We start from the raw sequence: 17,675 nt of genomic DNA, 5'->3' as shown, positions 1-17,675 counted from the left end.
AAGGACTTTGCTGCTGCTGCTAAGTTGCTTCAGTCGTGTCCGACTCTGTGCGACCCCAGAGACGGCAGCCCACCAGGCTCCTCCATCCTAAGGCCTATATGTAAACTTATTTCAGAGGGAGGAAGTGGGAAAACCATCTGTAGATGTATAAGTTCTTACAGAATTCTTGGGGGGAATTCCCTGGCAGTCCAGTCATTAGGATTTGGCACTTTCACTACCGTGGGGCTAAGTTCAATCCCTGATCAGGGCCAAGATTCTGTAAGCCATGTGGTGCAGTCAAAAAAACAAAGAACTCTTGGGTTTCATTTAGACATACTTTCCAATGGATCTACTTCAAAAATTCTCCCCCTAGTAAGGTAATTTTTTAAAGAAGATATCTACAATTTTTCCTGGGAAACCACCAAGTGGCTACATGGTCTGCAACTCTGGCAACCAGAGTGCTACCTGAAATAACAAGGAATAATGTGTAACCTTGGGCAAAAACCTCTTGATGCCTCAGCTTCTTCTACTATACGTGTGGGGTTGCTCAGCCATGTCCAGATCTTTGTGACAACATGAACTATAGCACACTAGGCTCCTCTGTCCATGAAATTTCCCAGGCAAGAATACTGGAGCGGGTTGTCATTTCCTACTTTAAGGGATCCTCCCAACTCAGGGATTGAGTCCGTGTCACCTGTGCCTCCTGCATTGGCAGGTAGATTCTCTACCACTGAAATACCTGGGAATCTCTTCTTCTACTGTAAATACACTTTAATAATACTATCTACCTCATGGAATTATTACAGAAAAGAAATGAGTTAATATTTAGAAAGGGCTTAGAAGTGTGCCTAGCCTATCATAATCTGATAAGCATTTGATAAGCAGCTGCAAGAACATTTAGATATATTGGTTCAATGTGATGCTTCTGGACTATCTATTAAAATAGACAATAACCTCTCCTTTCTCTGAAAAATTACTGCATTAGTATGGAGTCTCCTTATTGCCAAATTCAGACTTAAATTGAAGAAAGTAGGGAAAACCACTAGACCATCCAGGTATGACCTAAATCAAATCCCTTACGATTATACAGTGGAAGTGAGAAATAGATTTAAGGGACTAGATCTGATAGACAGAGTCCTTGATGAACTATGGACGGAGGTTCATGACATTGTACAGGAGACAGGGATTAAGACCATCCCCAAGAAAGAAATGCAAAAAAAGCAAAATGGCTGTCTGAAGAGGCCTTACAAATAGCTGTGAAAAGAAGAGAAGCAAAAAGGAGAAAAGGAAAGATATATCCATTTGAATGCAGAGATCCAAACAACAGCAAGGAGAGATAAGAAAGCCTTCCTCAGTAATCAGTGCAAAGAAATAGATGGAAAGCAATAGAATGGGAAAGCCTAGAGATCTCTTCAAGAAAATTAGATATACCAAAGGATTATTTCATGCAACGATGGGCACAATAAAGCACAGAAATGATATGGACCTAACAGAAGCAGAAGATATTAAGAAGAGTTGGCAAGAATACACAGAAGAACTACACAAAAGATCTTCATTACGCAGATAACCACAATGGTGTGACCACTCACTTAGAGCCAGACATCCTGGAATACGAAGCCAAATGGGCCTCAGGAAGCATGCTGCTGCTGCTGCTAAGTCGCTTCAGTCGTGTCCGACTCTGTGCAACCCCAGAGACAGCAGCCCACCAGGCTCCCTCGTCTCTGGGATTCTCCAGGCAAGAACACTGGAGTGGGTTGCCATTTCCTTCTTCATAACTATGAACAAAGCTGGTGGAGGTGCTGGAATTCCAGTTGAGCTATTTCAAATTCTAAAAGTTGATGCTATGAAAGTGCTGCACTCAATATGCCAGCAAATTGGGAAAACTCAGCAGTGGCCACAGGACTGGAAAAGGTCAGTTTTCATTCTAATCTCAAAGAAAGGCAATGCCAAAGAATGCTTAGACTACCAAACAATTGAACTCATCTCACATGCTAGTAAAGAAATGCTCAAAATTCTCCAAGCTGGGCTTCAACAATACATGAACCGTGAACTTCCAGATGTTCAAGCTGGTTTTAGAAAATGCAGAGGAACCAGAGGTCAAATTGCCAACATCTGCTGGATCATCGAAAAAGCAAGAGAGTTAAGAAAAACATCTATTTCTGTTTTATTGACAATGGAAAGCCTTTGACTGTGTGGCTCACCACAAACTGTGGAAAATTCTGAAAGAGATGGGAATACCAGACCACCTGACCTGCCTCTTGAGAAATCTGTATGCATGTCAGGAAGCAACAGATAGAACTGGACATGGAACAACAGACTGCTTCCAAATAGGAAAAGGAGTATGTCAAGGCTGTATATTGTCACCCTGCTTATTTAACTTACATGCAGAGTACATCATGAGAAATGCTGGGCTGGAGGAAGCACAAGCTGGAATCAAGATTGCCGGGAGAAATATCAATAACCTCAGATACGCAGATGACACCACCCTTAAGGCAGAAAGCGAAGAACTAAAGAGCCTCTTGATGAGAGTGAAACAGGAGAGTGAAAAAGTTGGCTTAAAGCTCAGCATTCAGAAAACTAAGATCATGGCATCTGGTCCCATCACTTCATGGCAAACAGAAGGGGAAACAGTGTCAGACTTTATTTTTGGGGTCTCCAAAATCACTGCAGATGATGACTGCAGCCATGAAATTAAAAGACACTTACTCCTCGGAAGAAAAGTTATGACCAACCTAGATAACATATTGAAAAGCAGAGACATGCCTTTGCCAACAAAGGTCAGTCTAGTCAAAGCTATGGTTTTTCCAGTGGTCATGTATGGATGTGAGTTGGATTATAAAGAAAGTTGGGTGCCAAAGAATTGATGCTTCTGAACTGTGGTGTTGGAAAAGCCTCTGAGAGTCCCTTGGACTGCAAGGAGATCCAACCAGTCCACTCTAAACGAGATCAGTCCTGGGTGTTCATTGGAGGGACTGATGTTGAAGCTGAAACTCCAACACTTTGGCCACCTGATGTGAAGAACTGACTCATTGGAAAAGACCCTGATGCTGGGAAGATTGAAGGTGGGAGGAGAAGGGGATGACAGAGGATGAGGTGTTTGGATGGCATCACTGACTCGATGGACATGAGTTTGAGTAAGCTCTGGGAGTTGGTGGTGGACAGGGAGACCTGGCGTGCTGCAGTCCATGGGGTCGCAAAGAGTCGGAGATGACTGTGCAACTGAACTGAACTGATGGGAGTCTAAACATGTTGGTCCCATTTACTTCATGTTATTAATAACCTCTCCAAATGGGCTCTAAGCACCTTGAGGGCAGAGGTCATCCCCACAGTACCCCACTGTGCCTGCCATGCACTTTCAGTGCCACACTGCCTGGGTGTCCTCAGCAGCGCCTCCATGAGATATGCTTTTCTTGAAAAGAAAAGTTTTCTAAAGTAGTTTCTAAGTAAAGAATGCAAGCTGCGGTAGCGTAGCGGTTAGGCAGGCAGGCAGTCTAGGGTCTGGAGGTCAGTAGTTTGAATACCAGTCCGATGACACCACCCTTATGACAGAAAGTGAAGACCAGCTAAAAAGCCTCTTGATGAAAGTGAAAGAGGAGAGTGAAAAAGTTGGCTTAAAGCTCAACATTCAGAAAACGAAGATCATGGCATCCCCAATATATGGGGAAACAGTGGAAACAGTGTCAGACTTTATTTTTGGGGGCTCCAAAATCACTGCAGATGGTGACTGCAGCCATGAAATTAAAAGATGCTTACTCCTTGGAAGAAAAGTTATGACCAACGTAGATAGTATATGCAAAAGCAGAGACATTACTTTGCTGATTAAGGTCCATCTAGTCAAGGCTATGGTTTTCCCTGTGGTCATGTTGGATGTGAGAGTTGGACTGTGAAGAAGGCTGAGCACCGAAGAATTGATGCTTTTGAACTGTGGTGTTGGAGAAGACTCTTGAGAGTCCCTTGGACTGCAAGGAGATCCAACCAGTCCATTCTGAAGGAGATCAACCCTGGGATTTCTTTGGAAGGACTGATGCTAAAGCTGAAACTCCAGTACTTTGGCCGCCTCATGCGAAGAGTTGACTCACTGGAAAAGACTCTGATGCTGGGAGGGATTGGGGGCAGGAGGAGAAGGGGACGACCGAGGATGAGATGGCTGGATGGCATCACTGACTCGATGGACGTGAGTCTGAGTGAACTCCGGGAGATGGTGATGGACAGGGAGGCCTGGCGTGCTGCGATTGATGGGGTCGCAAAGAGTCGGACACGACTGAGCGACTGAACTGAACTGAACTGAACTGAAGTAAAGAATGTTCAACAAGCATTCATGCAGAGTCCAGAGACAGAGGCCAGCTTAACTAGGATCAGAGCAATGGAAAATAAAACACTCTGACTTAACTACTTTAAATCAGAAATCAGAGGCATTGTTACTTTCATTTACTTACATTCTGCCTAGTTATATTAAGGAGCTGAGGTATAAATACACAGAGACATAAATATTAAATAAAACACAAAACTAGGAAAATATCCATTAAAAGATCAAGATTAGGAGTAGGGTAATGGAACACTTCCACACAGCAGATATGGTCTATATACCAGCTAAAAGAACGCTTTTCCCAGCCACCATCTATAAGGGGGCCTGTCTTTAAGAACAGCTTGGAGCAGTCCAACAGTGAGTTTTAAAAGGAGGCTCTCATGAAACCCCATTTTAAAAAATGCTGATGACATCACACCACAACAGGATTCAAAGAAAACAACTGTGTAAGGAGCCAAAGCATGACTGTCCCAAGTAGAAACTAAACCAAGGATAGGACATGGAACAGCTACAGAAACAGACGGACTGCATATCACTTGAACAATCCTTTACGAGCATCACTTCCCTTAACCGGCTCCTGAAAGAAGTTGTTTGGCAGAACATTTCTGGCTGTATTCTTAGCCAGTGTGGTCTGTGTTGATTATCAAAGGTAGATCCACATTCCTGACAGATCAAAGAACAAAGCAGGTTGATTATAAAAACTGAGGTGCCAAATCAAAGATCTCACCATGCATGGCCATCTCACACAGGGGTGGGAGGTGAACCATGGGAACGCCCCTTGCAAGCAACAGCAGCTCTTCTCTTACAGAATGACTTTGGGAGAGGTCCAGTTTAAAGTACAAGTGATTGATCATACTGCCAATTCTAGACCAAAAAGCACAGGCAATATAATTTAAGGCCAGAAACTTTCCATGGGACTTGCTAACAGTCACCCTACCTGGCCAGCAGCTACACAGTTTGCAGGGCCCAAGACTGGGGTACAGAGGGCGTGGTACTTGCATCAGGAGGGTAAGATGGCCCTGCTGAGTCACCCACCTAACCCTCTAGGGTGCTGCCAACCTAGTGGGCAATGGAATGGTCACCATGCTGTACCATCCAAAGACACCCTAGGGCATGTGGGGCTGGAGAGTAGTGGGGCAAAAACCCATCCCTGGGAGGCAAGGAGGCAGCAGGAGGCAAGCTTCCATGTGAGCTGAGGCTCTGAGGCCCATGCACACCCACTGTCTCATCAGACTTCACTTACAAAATATACATTCAAAGATAAAAATTATTAACACTTTCAAGACAGTGACCTTGGAGCATTAAACCCCAAGTTCAGTATAGGGTCTTTCTGAGTTCAAGGCCCTATGTGATTATGATGAGGAGAAGGTAATGGCACCCCACTCTAGTATTCTTGCCTGGAAAATCCCATGGATGGAGAAGCCTGGTCGCTGAGAGTCAACCAGACTTCTCCATCCATGGAGAAGTCCATGGGGTCGCTAAGAGTCAGACACGACTGAGCGACTTCACTTTCACTTTCATGCATTGGAGAAGGAAACGGCAACCCACTCCAGTGTTCTTGCCTGGAGAATCCCAGGGACGGCGGAGCCTGGTGGGCTGCCCTCTATGGGGTCGCAGAGTCAGACACGACTGAAGAGACTTAGCAGCAGCAGCAGCTGCCTATGAAGCTGCCTCCAATAGCCATAAAAAGATCTGCAAAATGTTCTTACAAAGCATCTGATTTTGAATGATAAGGCTTCTCAACAAACTATCGACTCAATGAGTTAAAAAAGACATTCCTTGGTTACATTTACGATTCTCTATCATACCAAACATAGTACGCACTGGTTTAAAGTTACCACCACCTAAAAAATGACATATCTAGAGTTTCTGCACTAATTACAAACTGAAACTTATTATTCCTATTCTGACTGTGGTAGACTGATACCAGACTAGGGACTCCTTACCAAAATTCCTTTAAGCAATCCATGTACATTTATTTTAAAAGTTGGAAAGTACCCTTTTCATTTGAAAGCTACTATTAATATATCAGCCCATAATATAACAATTAATACACTCTTATGTTTATATTCCAGGCTTTTGACATTATGGAAAATAAGAGTAATTTGATCAGACTAATAGGTTTTTTAAAAATTTTATTTATTTTCGGCTGTGCTGGATCTTCATTGCTGCACGGGCTTTCCTCTAGTTACAGCAACTGAGGGCTATTCTCTAGTTGCTGTACGTGGGCTTCTCATCACAGTGGCTTTTCCTGTTGCAGAGCATGGGCTCCAATGCACTTGGGTTTCAGCAGTTGCAGCTCCTGGGCTCTAGCGCACAGGCTTAATAGTTGCAGTCCACAGGCTTAGTTGCTCTGTGGCATGTGGGATTTTCCTGGACCAGTAATTGAACCATGTTTCCTACATTGGCAGGCAGATTCTTTACCACCTAAAACCTAATTTTTACCAGGAAAGCCCCAGACCACTAGGTTTTAAAGCTTTTCAGGAAAATGATATGCAATTTCTAATAGTTCCTGGGAATTCCCTGGTGGCCCAGTGGTAGGACTCCCTGCTTTCATTGCCGAGAGCCTGAGTTCAATCCCTGGTCAGGGAACTAAGATCCCAAAAGGCACATGGCAAGCCCCCCCACCCCCCAAAAATAAAATAAAATAGTTCTTGCCTCTGTAGAAAACAGAACTGAGAGGAATACAAGCAGAAACAGGTAAATTAATTAAGAAGTTACTGCAATAGTTCTGCGACAGAGCGATGGTAACCTGGACTAGCGAAGAGAAGATGGAAAGACAAATGGACAATCAACAGAACTGCTTGCTAACAACTGAATATGAGAATGAAGAAAAAGAGTAAGCCAAGAGTAATGCCTGAGTTTCTGGTCTGAACACCTGGATAAACCAAGGTGCTTACACAGCTAGAGACTTAACTGGGGAGAAGGAACATAAATCCACCCCCATTTTTGGAAATGTTAAGTCTGCGAAGTCTCTGAGACCTCCAGATGGAGTCAAGCAGGGAACGGAATATGCAGGTCTGAAACTCAGAGGTCTGGGTTGAGTATAAATTTCTGAAGTTATGAGCATACAGGTGGTATTTAAAACCACAGAAGAAAATGCCATCTTCTCATAAAATAATGTAGTAAAAGCTGAGGGTCAGGCCTAAGTCTTGAGGAACACCACCCCATAAGATCAGCTGCGCAGAGAGGGAAGGTCCTGTCAAAAGTGGGTGAAAAGGAGCAGATTGTGAGAAGGGAAAAAACTAGAGGATGGGGTGTCAGGAAAGTGAAGAGAAAAGGAGTGAGAGGGGGTATTGGATAATGACTACAGAAAAGGCTCAAGAGAGCGTGGCAACTTGCGGTGCACCGGTAATCCTGATGTGAGAAGCTTCCGCGGTGTGGCGAGGCAGCTGGGAGAGCAGGCGAGAAGGGCAGAGATCTGTACAAAGACAGGAGGGAGGACAGGCACCTTTGCAGAAATTTTGTTGAGAGCTGGTGTCTGGAAGTGTAGCTAGGAAGACTGAGGGACCAGGAAAGGATTTTTAAAGATGAGAAATTCTAGAGCTTGTTTATATTGTAATAAAAATGATCCAAAGAGAAGCAATGACTAAAGCAACAGATCCTTGAAGAGATGAAAAGAGATGATAGCGTTGGGGGTCAGTCAGTTGATTACAACAAAGGGACAGAAGGGCAAGAGAGGCAGAAGTGTTTGAAAGGGAATGATTGTAACAATGGACCACGGAGTCCAAGCTGGAAACGGAGAGGAACAGCCAGGAAGTGACTCATGTAAATGAGAGAGTGAGAAAGAGTCCGAAGTCTTAATGAGTTCCAGACAGCATCGCAGAGAGACTGTCAGAAGGAGGTCATCTTGACGAATAGGATGAGGTTTGGAGTTGGTGCACTTTCTGGTGATGATTAGGCTCAGAGAAGACAAAAGGGTAAGAGAGATGGCCAGAGTGGGAGATGCTCAGAGTAGTAAGAAACAGCTCCTTACAAGACAGCATGCACCTGGGGACCTCCTAAAGGTGACTGTGGTCAACAGGGATATGAAGAATGAAAGGGTAAATCCAGGTACTCTTCAAGAGTAAGGGACAGACAAGCTCTCTGGCTGCATTTCCCAGGGATACAGCTACTTAATGGGCTCCCTGGAGCTTCACAGGGTGTCACAGCACTGCTTATGGGAAGGCAGCACCTACTGAGAATTTCAGAGCTCAATTTCCACATTTGTATTAGGTAAATTATACCTTAGAGCTTGAGCAAGCTTTCATTTTAATGTAAAAATTTAAAAAGCCCCTTGTTTCAAAACTTTTAACTAATGAACCTTAACAAAGTGTTGCAACATTCTACCAACCTTCAACGAATATATTTAAAGCAATACTTACTGGGTTCCCACTATGTCCCAGGCGCTTTCTAGATCTTAGAGAAGATTTATACTTTAGTGGGAGAACCAGAAAAGAATAAACATACAGGGAAGAAATAATATATTTTCAGCTATAAACAGTAGGGAGAATACACACTAGAGCAATGGAGATCAGCAAATAATGGGGTTAGTGTGGTATGTGGCAGTGGTTAAGACTCCATGCTTCCAACGCAGGAGGTGTGGGTTCGATCCCTGGTTGGGGAACTTAGATCCCACATACCACACAGTGCAGCCAAAAAATAAAAACAAAACACAAGTACCTTGAAATCTTGTACAGAACTGACTGTTTCATTTCTGGCTGAGCTGGGTTTTCACTGAGGCTTGGGCTTTACTGTAGCCGCAGCGTGCCGGCTTCTCATTGCCGTGGCTTCTCTTGTTGCAGAGCGTGGCTTTAACGCACAGGGTCAGTAGTTGTGGTGCATGAGTTTAGCTGTTCCAAGACATGTGGAATCTTCCCAGATCAGGTACTGAACTCGTGTTTCCTGCATTGGCGGGCGGATTCTTTACCACTGAGCCACCAGGGAAGCCCCAGAACTGATTATTTAAAAAACAAAAAGGAAGGTCCATGAATTTGAAAGAAAAAGTAGCGGGACTCCTCTGGTAGTCCAGCGGTTAAGAATCTGCCCTCCGAAGCAAGGGATGAGGCTTCCATCCCTGCTGGGGCCACTAAGCCTGCGGGCCACCACTACAGAGTCCATGCACTCTGGAGTTCCCACGGCACAGTTAGAGAGAAGCCCCCAAGTCTCAATGTGTGCCTCAACTAAGACCCAATGCAGTCACAAATAAAAATAAACGAATATATATATTTTTAAAAGAGTAAGTATCCACTTTCAATGACTAATGTTGGTCATCTGTACAGATATACACTCTATATCACAGGCTCTCCGTCTAGGAAAGCTTTCAAGATGCAGGAAACTATCAAGGTTTCCAATTAAGGTTTCGAGGTTGTCCCCTCATGTCTAAAGTATCACTGTTAGCATGTGACAGCACTCTCCAGTGAAGAGAGTGACTCAACCAATCCAAGGTGTCTGCCACTTATATGCCTAATCGTGGAGGGAGGGGTGTTTCAGCTCAGTGACTAAAGCCATCATGGTCAACACATCCACTGAGTGGATCCTACAATCCCCGGGCAATCTTGTGAGGATAGTCTGTCTTTAGTTCAGTTCAGTCGCTCAGTCGTGTCCGACTCTTTGCGACCCCATCAATCGCAGCACGCCAGGCCTCCCTGTCCATCACCAACTCCCGGAGTTCACTCAGACTCACGTCCATCGAGTCTGTGATGCCATCCAGCCATCTCATCCTCGGTCGTCCCCTTCTCCTCCTGCCCCCAATCCCTCCCAGCATCAGAGTCTTTTCCAATGAGTCAACTCTTCACATGAGGTGGCCAAAGTACTGGAGCTTCAGCTTCAGCATCATTCCTTCCAAAGAAATCCCAGGGCTGATCTCCTTCAGAATGGACTGGTTTGATCTCCTTGCAGTCCAAGGGACTCTCAAGAGTCTTCTCTAACACCACAGTTCAAAAGCATCAATTCTTCGGTGCTCAGCTTTCTTCACAGTCCAACTCTCACATCCATACATGACCACTGGAAAAACCATAGCCTTGACTAGACAGGCCTTAGTCGGCAAAGTAATGTCTCTGCTTTTGAATATGCTATCTAGGTTGGTCATAACTTTTCTTCCAAGGAGTAAGTGTCTTTTAATTTCATGGCTACAGTCACCATCTGCAGTGATTTTGGAGCCAAAAAAAAATAAAGTCTGACACTGTTTCCACTGTTTCCCCATCTATTTCCCATGAAGTGATGGGACCAGATGCCATGATCTTCATTTTCTGAATGTTGAGCTTTAAGCCAACTTTTTCACTCTCCTCTTTCACTTTCATCAAGAGGCTTTTTAGCTCCTCTTCACTTTCTGCCATAAGGGTGGTGTCATCTGCATATCTGAGGTTATTGATATTTCTCCTGGCAGTCTTGATTCCAGCTTGTGTTTCTTCCAGTCCAGTGTTTCTCATGATGTACTCTGCATAGAAGTTAAATCAGCAGGGTGACAATATACAGCCTTGACGTACTCCTTTTCCTATTTGGAACCAGTCTGTTGTTCCATGTCCAGTTCTAACTGTTGCTTCCTGACCTGCATACAGACTTCTCAAGAGGCAGGTCAGGTGGTCTGGTATTCCCATCTCTTTCAGAATTTTCCACAGTTTATTGTGATCCACACAGTCAAAGGCTTTGGCATAGTCAATAAAGCAGAAATAGATGTTTTTCTGGAACTCTCTTGCTTTTTCGATGATCCAGCAGATGTTGGCAATTTGATCTCTGGTTCCTCTGCCTTTTCTAAAACTAGCTTGAATGTCAGGGATTTCACAGGCAGAAAAACACATTAACAACTCAATCCACTTAAACATTCTACTGTGACCGTGAAGTCACTCAGTCGTGTCTGACTCTTTGCGACCCCATGGATTGTAGCCTACCCAGGCTCCTCTGTCCATGGGATTTTCCAAGCAATATTACTGGAGTGGATTGCCATTTCCTTCTCCAGGGGATCCTCCCAACCCAGGGATTGACCCGGGTCTCCTGCATTGTAGACAGACGCTTTACAATCTGAGCCACCAGGGAAGTCCTAACACCCAGCATTTATATACTCACTGAAACTCACTAAGCTGACATGATATCCTTATTGGATTCAGTGCTCTTGAGAGTTTGGTTAGTTTCTCCTCTGAGCCATATCACTGTCAAATGACTGCTCCCTAGATCTTGAAGTTCCAAGTTCTGGGAGGACCTACCTTCCTATTTTCACTCACTCTCTGCTCTAATGTTTATAGTTCCCACATGGGATTCTGTTCAACAGTTCACCTCCTACCCACTAAACACTTACCACTACATTCTAGGTAGTGTTTTAAGCAATGAAAACCTAAAGAAAGATAAGCCACAGTTCTGCATTTAGTGAAATGACCAAATAAAAACGTGATGTTAGATAAAATGACAGAGTAGAAGCCTAGAGGCAGGGCACTTGGCCTTATTGCAGAATATCTGCCTGATGAGTTTGCACTTGAGATGGAAGGTTACATGGAGGTAGCCAGGTAAATAAATAGGGAGAAGGGTAATCAGCGGGCAGAGCGAACATACCATACAGAAAATCAAGGAGACGAAACAGTGAATCATGCAGAAATGCTGTAAACAAAGTGCAAGAAAGCTAATGGCAGAAGCTAAGGACCCAAGCTTATCCTGGAGATAACGGAGAGGGATGGAGGCTCTTAGCTGAAGGGCAGCACCATTAAGTCTGTCCACAAGAGATCCCTCTGGCAACACCTGCGAGGGCAGTCCAGAGGGGAACATGACTAGCATTAGGGAGACCAATTAGGAGGCTCCTGCAGTCATCTGGACTTAAAAAGACTGACAGCTAATACAACGGAAAAAAGAGATGGATTCAGAAAAAGCCGGTGAACACTGGGAGGACTCTAGTTAAATCCATGGAGGTGGGGTGAGGAAAAGGAAGGATTCTAAAATGATGTTCAAGTTTTAGTCTTAGGTGTCTAAGAGAAAGGCAAACGGGACAGTGAGAAACTCTGAGAACAATGGCCAGTGGACTAAAGCAGAGGCATAGTTTGGAAAGGAGAGACATATGGAGTTGAATTTTAAGAACAGGAAGTCTAACTTGCTTCTGGACATTCAGTGGGTAAGAGTCTGCAGTTCAAAGAACTGGAGATATATTTGGGAGTCACCATTTATTTAATAAATCTTTATCAAATGCTTTATCTGCCAGATATGAATTGCAATAAAAAAAAAAACTAGATGCAATCACTAAAGATGAGCATGATGAGGCTAGATGGCTGAGAGCAGGACAGAAGGAAAAATCAATATTAGGGCACAGGCTGGTGCTGGGGGAATGCTTAGAACAGACAGTGAGGAGAGATGAGGATCAGAAGCAATGTCACAAAGAGAAAGGAAATAAGACTAGAGTGGTCAACAGTGTGAAGGAAGCAAAGAAGTCCAGAAAGAAAAGACATGAAACAGGTCAGCTGATTTGGCAACCTCAGGTGTGTGTGTGTGAAAGTCGCTCAGTCGTGTCCAACTCTCTGCGACCCCATGGACTGTGTAGCTTCTCTCTCCAAGGGATTCTCCAGGCAAGAATACTGGAGTGGGTTGCCATGCCCTTCTCCAGGGGATCTTCCCAACCCAGGGATCAAACACAAGTCTCCAGTGTTTTAGGCAGATTCTTTATTGTCTGAGCATTTATTAAAGTGTCAAACAGGTGACAGGAGGCAGAAGTCAGATCACGCTGAGTTGAGACGTAAGAAGTGCTAAAGTAGAGCAAGGAAGAGAACTGTTTACAGTGAAGGGAAATCAACTATTTGAGATCTCCTCTTACAGCTTATCTTTTATAATTCATTACTGATGTGGTGGTTAATTTTATGTCTCAACTTACATGAGCCACCAACTGGGCCAATAATCTTTGTTGAAAGACTGTTGTGAATGTTTTTATGAAGGTAAGTTTTTGAATGAGATTGCCAATGAAACTGGCAGAGTCTGAGTAAAGCAGATCATCTTCCCTAAATGTTAGGTCACTAAGGTCACTAAGTCATGTCGGACTCTGCGACCCCATGGACTGTAGCAGGCCAGGCTTCCCCATCCTTCACTAACTCTGGGAGTTTGCTCAAACTCATGTCCATTGAGTCAGTGATGCCACCCAACCATCTCATCCTCTGTCACCCCTCCCTCTGTTCCTGCCTTCAATATTTCCCAGCATCAGGGTCTTTTCCAATGAGTCGGCTCTTTGCATCAGGTAGCCAAAGTACTGGAGCTTCAGTATCAGTACTTAGTACTTAGTATCCAATGAATATTCAGAGTTGATTTTCGTTAGGATTGACTGATTTGATCTCCTTGCAGTCCAAAGGACTCTCAAGAGTCATCTTCAGCACCACAGTTCAAAAGTATCAATTCTACAGCATTGTTTTCTTTATGGACCAACTCTCACATCCATACATGACTACTGGAAAAAACATAGCTTTGACTATACAGATCTTTGTCAGCAAAGTGATGTCTTTGTTTTTTAATACGCTGCCTAGGTTTGTCATAGCTTTTCTTCCAAGGAGCAAGCATCTTTTAATTTCTTGGCTGTGGTCACTGTACACAGTGATTTTGGAGCCCAAGAAAATAAATTCCGTCACTGTTTTCATTTTTTCCCCATCTATTTGCCATGAAGTGATGGGACCAGATGCCAGGATCTTTGTTTTCTGAAAGTTGAGTTTTAAGCCAGCTTTTCACTCTTCTCTTTAACCTTCATCAAGAGGCTCTTTAGTTCCTCTTTGCTTTCTGCCATCAAGGTAGTATCATCTGCACTTCGCACGGTGTACTCTACAGATGGGATTCACAGGTGGTGCTAGCGGTAAAGAACCTGCCTGCCAATGCATACGAGATGGTGGTTAGATCCTTGGATCAGGAAGATCCCCTGGAGGAGGGCATGGCAACCCACTCCAATATTCTTCCCTGGAGAGTCCCACTGAGAAGCCTGGTGGGCTACAGTCCACAGGGTCGCAAAGAGTTGAACATGACTGAAGCAATTAAGCACACGTGCACACACTCTGCATAGAAGTTAAATAAGCAGGGTGACAATATACAGCCTTGACATACTCCTTTCCCAATTTGGAACCAATCTGTTGTTCCACGTCCTGTTCTAACTGTTGCTTCTTGACCTGCATACAGGTTTCACAGGAGGCAGGTAAGGTGGTCTGGTATTCCCATCTCTTTAAAAATTTTCCACAGTTTGTTGTGATCCACACAGTCAAAGGCTTTAGTGTAGTCAATGAAGCAAAAGCAGATTTTTTCTGGAATTCTCTTGCTTTTTCTACGATCCAACAGATGTTGGCAATTTAATCTCTGGTTCCTCTGCCTTTTCTAAATCCAGTTTGTATATCTGGAAGTTCTTGGTTCATGTACTGTTGAAGCCTAGCTTGAAGGATTTTGAGCATTACCTTGCTAGGATATGAAATGAGTGCAACTGTACAGTAGTTTGAACATTCTTTGGCACTGTCCATCTTTGGGATTGGAATGAAAACTGACATTTTCCAGTCATGTGGCCACTGCTGAGTTTTCCAAATTTGTTGGTATATTGAGTGCAGTACTTTAACAGCACCATCTTTTAGGATTTGAAATAGTTCAGCTGGAATTCTGTCATATGCACTAGCTTTGTTCTTAGTAATACTTCCTAAGACCCACTTGACACTCCAAGATGTCCGGCTCTAGGTGAGTGACCACACCATCATGGTTATCCAGGTCATTAAGAACTTTTTTTGTACAAACCTAGACAGAGTATTAAAAGGCAAAGACATCACTTTGTGGACAAAGGTCCATAGAGTGAAAGCTGTGTTTTTTCCATTAGTCATGTACAGATGTGAGAGTTGGACCATAAAGAAGGTGGAGCACCAAAGAATTGATGCTTTCGAACTGTGGTGCTGGAGAAGACTCTTGAGAGTCCCTTGGACTGCAAGGAGATCAAACCAGTCAATTGTAATGGAAATCAATGCTGAATACTCATTGGAAGGAATGATGCTGAAGCTGAAGCTCCAATATTTTGGCCACCTGGTGCAAAAAGTCAACTCACTAGCAAAGACCCTCATGCTGGGAAAGACTGAAGGCAAAAGGAGAAGCGGGCAGCAGAGGATGAGATGGTTACATAGCATCACCAACTCAATGGACATGAATTTGAGCAAACTCTGCAAGATAGTGAGGGGCAGGGAAGCCTGGCGCGCTGCAGTCCATGGCGTTGCAAAGAGATGGACATGACTTAATGACTGAACAACCACCACAAAGTGGTGGAGACCACTGTGTGATCCATTTACTTAAAATACCCATGCACCCATCCGTTTATCCTGCTGGTCCTGTGTCTCTGGACAATTCTGACTAAAACAGATTTTGGTACCAAGGGTGCTTCTTTCTAGAACAGAATCTTAAGGATGAATTTTCTGAATTGGTTCTGGAATTTGGGGAATTGGCTCTCCACTCTGATTAGATTTAAACCACTAATGACCATTTAGTAAAGAGAGCTCTGATAGTCCCTGGAAAAATGTGGCAACAGAGATACACAAACCATCACCAATGAATACCCCAATCAAACAGTTAGAAAAGGAGGAGTTTGGGATGACTATGTACATAACACTTTTGAACATTTCTTGTCAAACTAGTGAGGATAATGATGTAGTTCAATTTGCTCCTATAGTCACTAGACAGAGTGAGAAAAAATGGGATGAGCTCCAGGATTCAAATTCCCAACTCAAGAGCTCATAAATGATCAGAAAACTTCTTCCCTGAAAGGGGTACTTATCGCCTACAGCCATAGAGCTGAGACTGCGAAAACCAAACCCAAAACTCTCATCCTGACGCCGGCTGGATTACACAGCAATTTGGTCTCCAGCTTCACAGGCGCCTACTATCAACGGGAGGCACTGAGCAGTAACGAGGCCACGCAGGAAGCCTGATGGAGCTGGGCATGCGAGCCCCCACGACTGAGCTTCCTCTCCCAGGATAAGCATACCCCAGCCTGGGATTAACCTTGCTTCGCCGGGAAACTTTAATGGACTCCCCTGAGGCAGCTGCCGTGAAAGACACTGAAGAGTGTCCTCAGGACCCAGCCCTACCACTCCTCTTTGTTTCTAGACTGATCACTAGCCTCAAGGCACAGAAGCTTCCTACAGGTGCAGAGTCTGACCGATGAGGAGATACACTACACTCCAAAAGAACTACTTGATTTTTCTGATTCACACAGAAAGAAGAATCAATGCTTTCGAACTGATATGTTAGAAAAGACTCGAGAGTCCCTTGGACTGCGAGGAGATCCAACCAGTCCATCCTAAAGGAGATCAGTCCTGGCTGTTCATTGGAAGGACTGATGCTGAAGCTGAAGCTCCAATACTGTGGTCACCTGATGCAAAGAGCTGACTCACTAGAAAAGACCATGATGCTGGGTAAGACTGAAGGCAGGAGGAGAAGGGGATGACAGAGGACGAGACAGCTGGAGGGCATCACCGGCTCAATGGATACAAGTCTGAGCAGGCTCCAAAAGATGGTGCTGGACAGGGAGGCCTAGTGTGCTGCAGTCCATGGGGTCCCAAAGAGTTTGGACACAACTGAGTGATTGAATAACAGCAGGCAGGAATCCAAGGAGTATGTGTAGAATGGATACTAAGTATGCAGAACAAGGGTGGTAGGAACAGAAAGCTGAATCAGGCCAAACTGGTTGATAAGAGCCCATTAAACAGATATTCTGCATTTAATGTTGCAATTCAAGAGCATTAGAAACAGCGCTAACAGTGTGTATTGGTCCCTTGGCTAAAACAGGAGCCAAAAGTGGCCCACAGAAAATGAGCTTGAAATGCCGGATCTGCCTTGGTTTAATGAAGAGGAAGGGATTCAAAGGCTCAGGGAAATTGGAAAGTTAGAGGGAGTTTGTCTTCTTTTTAATTAATTTTATTGTAGTTGCTTTACAATGTTGTGTTAGTTTCTGCTATGGCACAAAGTGAATCAGCTATACGTTCACATATACCCCCACTTTTCTGGATTTCCTTCCCATTTATGTCACCACAGAGCCCTGAGTAGAGTTCCCTGGGCTGTATGGTAGGTTCTCGTTAGTTACCTATTTTATACATAGTATCAATAGTGCATGTACATGGATTCCAATCTCCCAATTTGGACTATCATTTAAGACAAATCATCCATCCCCAGGTCCAAAAGACATGCCTTTCTGAATATATGAGAAAAAAATTTGTGAGGAGAGCCCCAGCATCCTTGAAGAGTCCTGGGACCACTCTCAGTAGGCCAGAACTTGCAGAGCGAATTGCTAACACTGATGTGATGTTCCCTAATGGCAATGGAAGGAACTGGATCCAAGTGGCAGCATTCAGCTGCCAAAGGCAAGTGCATTTCCACAGCAATACCAGAGGGAAAGCAGTAGTCAGAACAGTCTGACTCAGAGATGGGCAGCATTGGCTAATTGATC

At 44.1% G+C, this 17,675-nt stretch overlaps 1 protein-coding gene across 4 annotated transcripts in view; it reads right to left on the bottom strand.

Annotated features, from left to right (window-relative positions):
• Positions 1 to 17,675, bottom strand: part of MPZL1 (myelin protein zero like 1) — an 87,614-nt gene that overhangs the window by 58,165 nt on the left and 11,774 nt on the right. The gene's annotated exons all lie outside the window — the stretch shown is intronic.

The sequence above is a fragment of the Capra hircus genome, chromosome 3 (genome assembly GCF_001704415.2).
Source record: "Capra hircus breed San Clemente chromosome 3, ASM170441v1, whole genome shotgun sequence".
NCBI classification, from domain to species: Eukaryota; Metazoa; Chordata; class Mammalia; order Artiodactyla; family Bovidae; genus Capra; species Capra hircus.
This window is presented reverse-complemented; position numbering and strand designations above follow the sequence as displayed.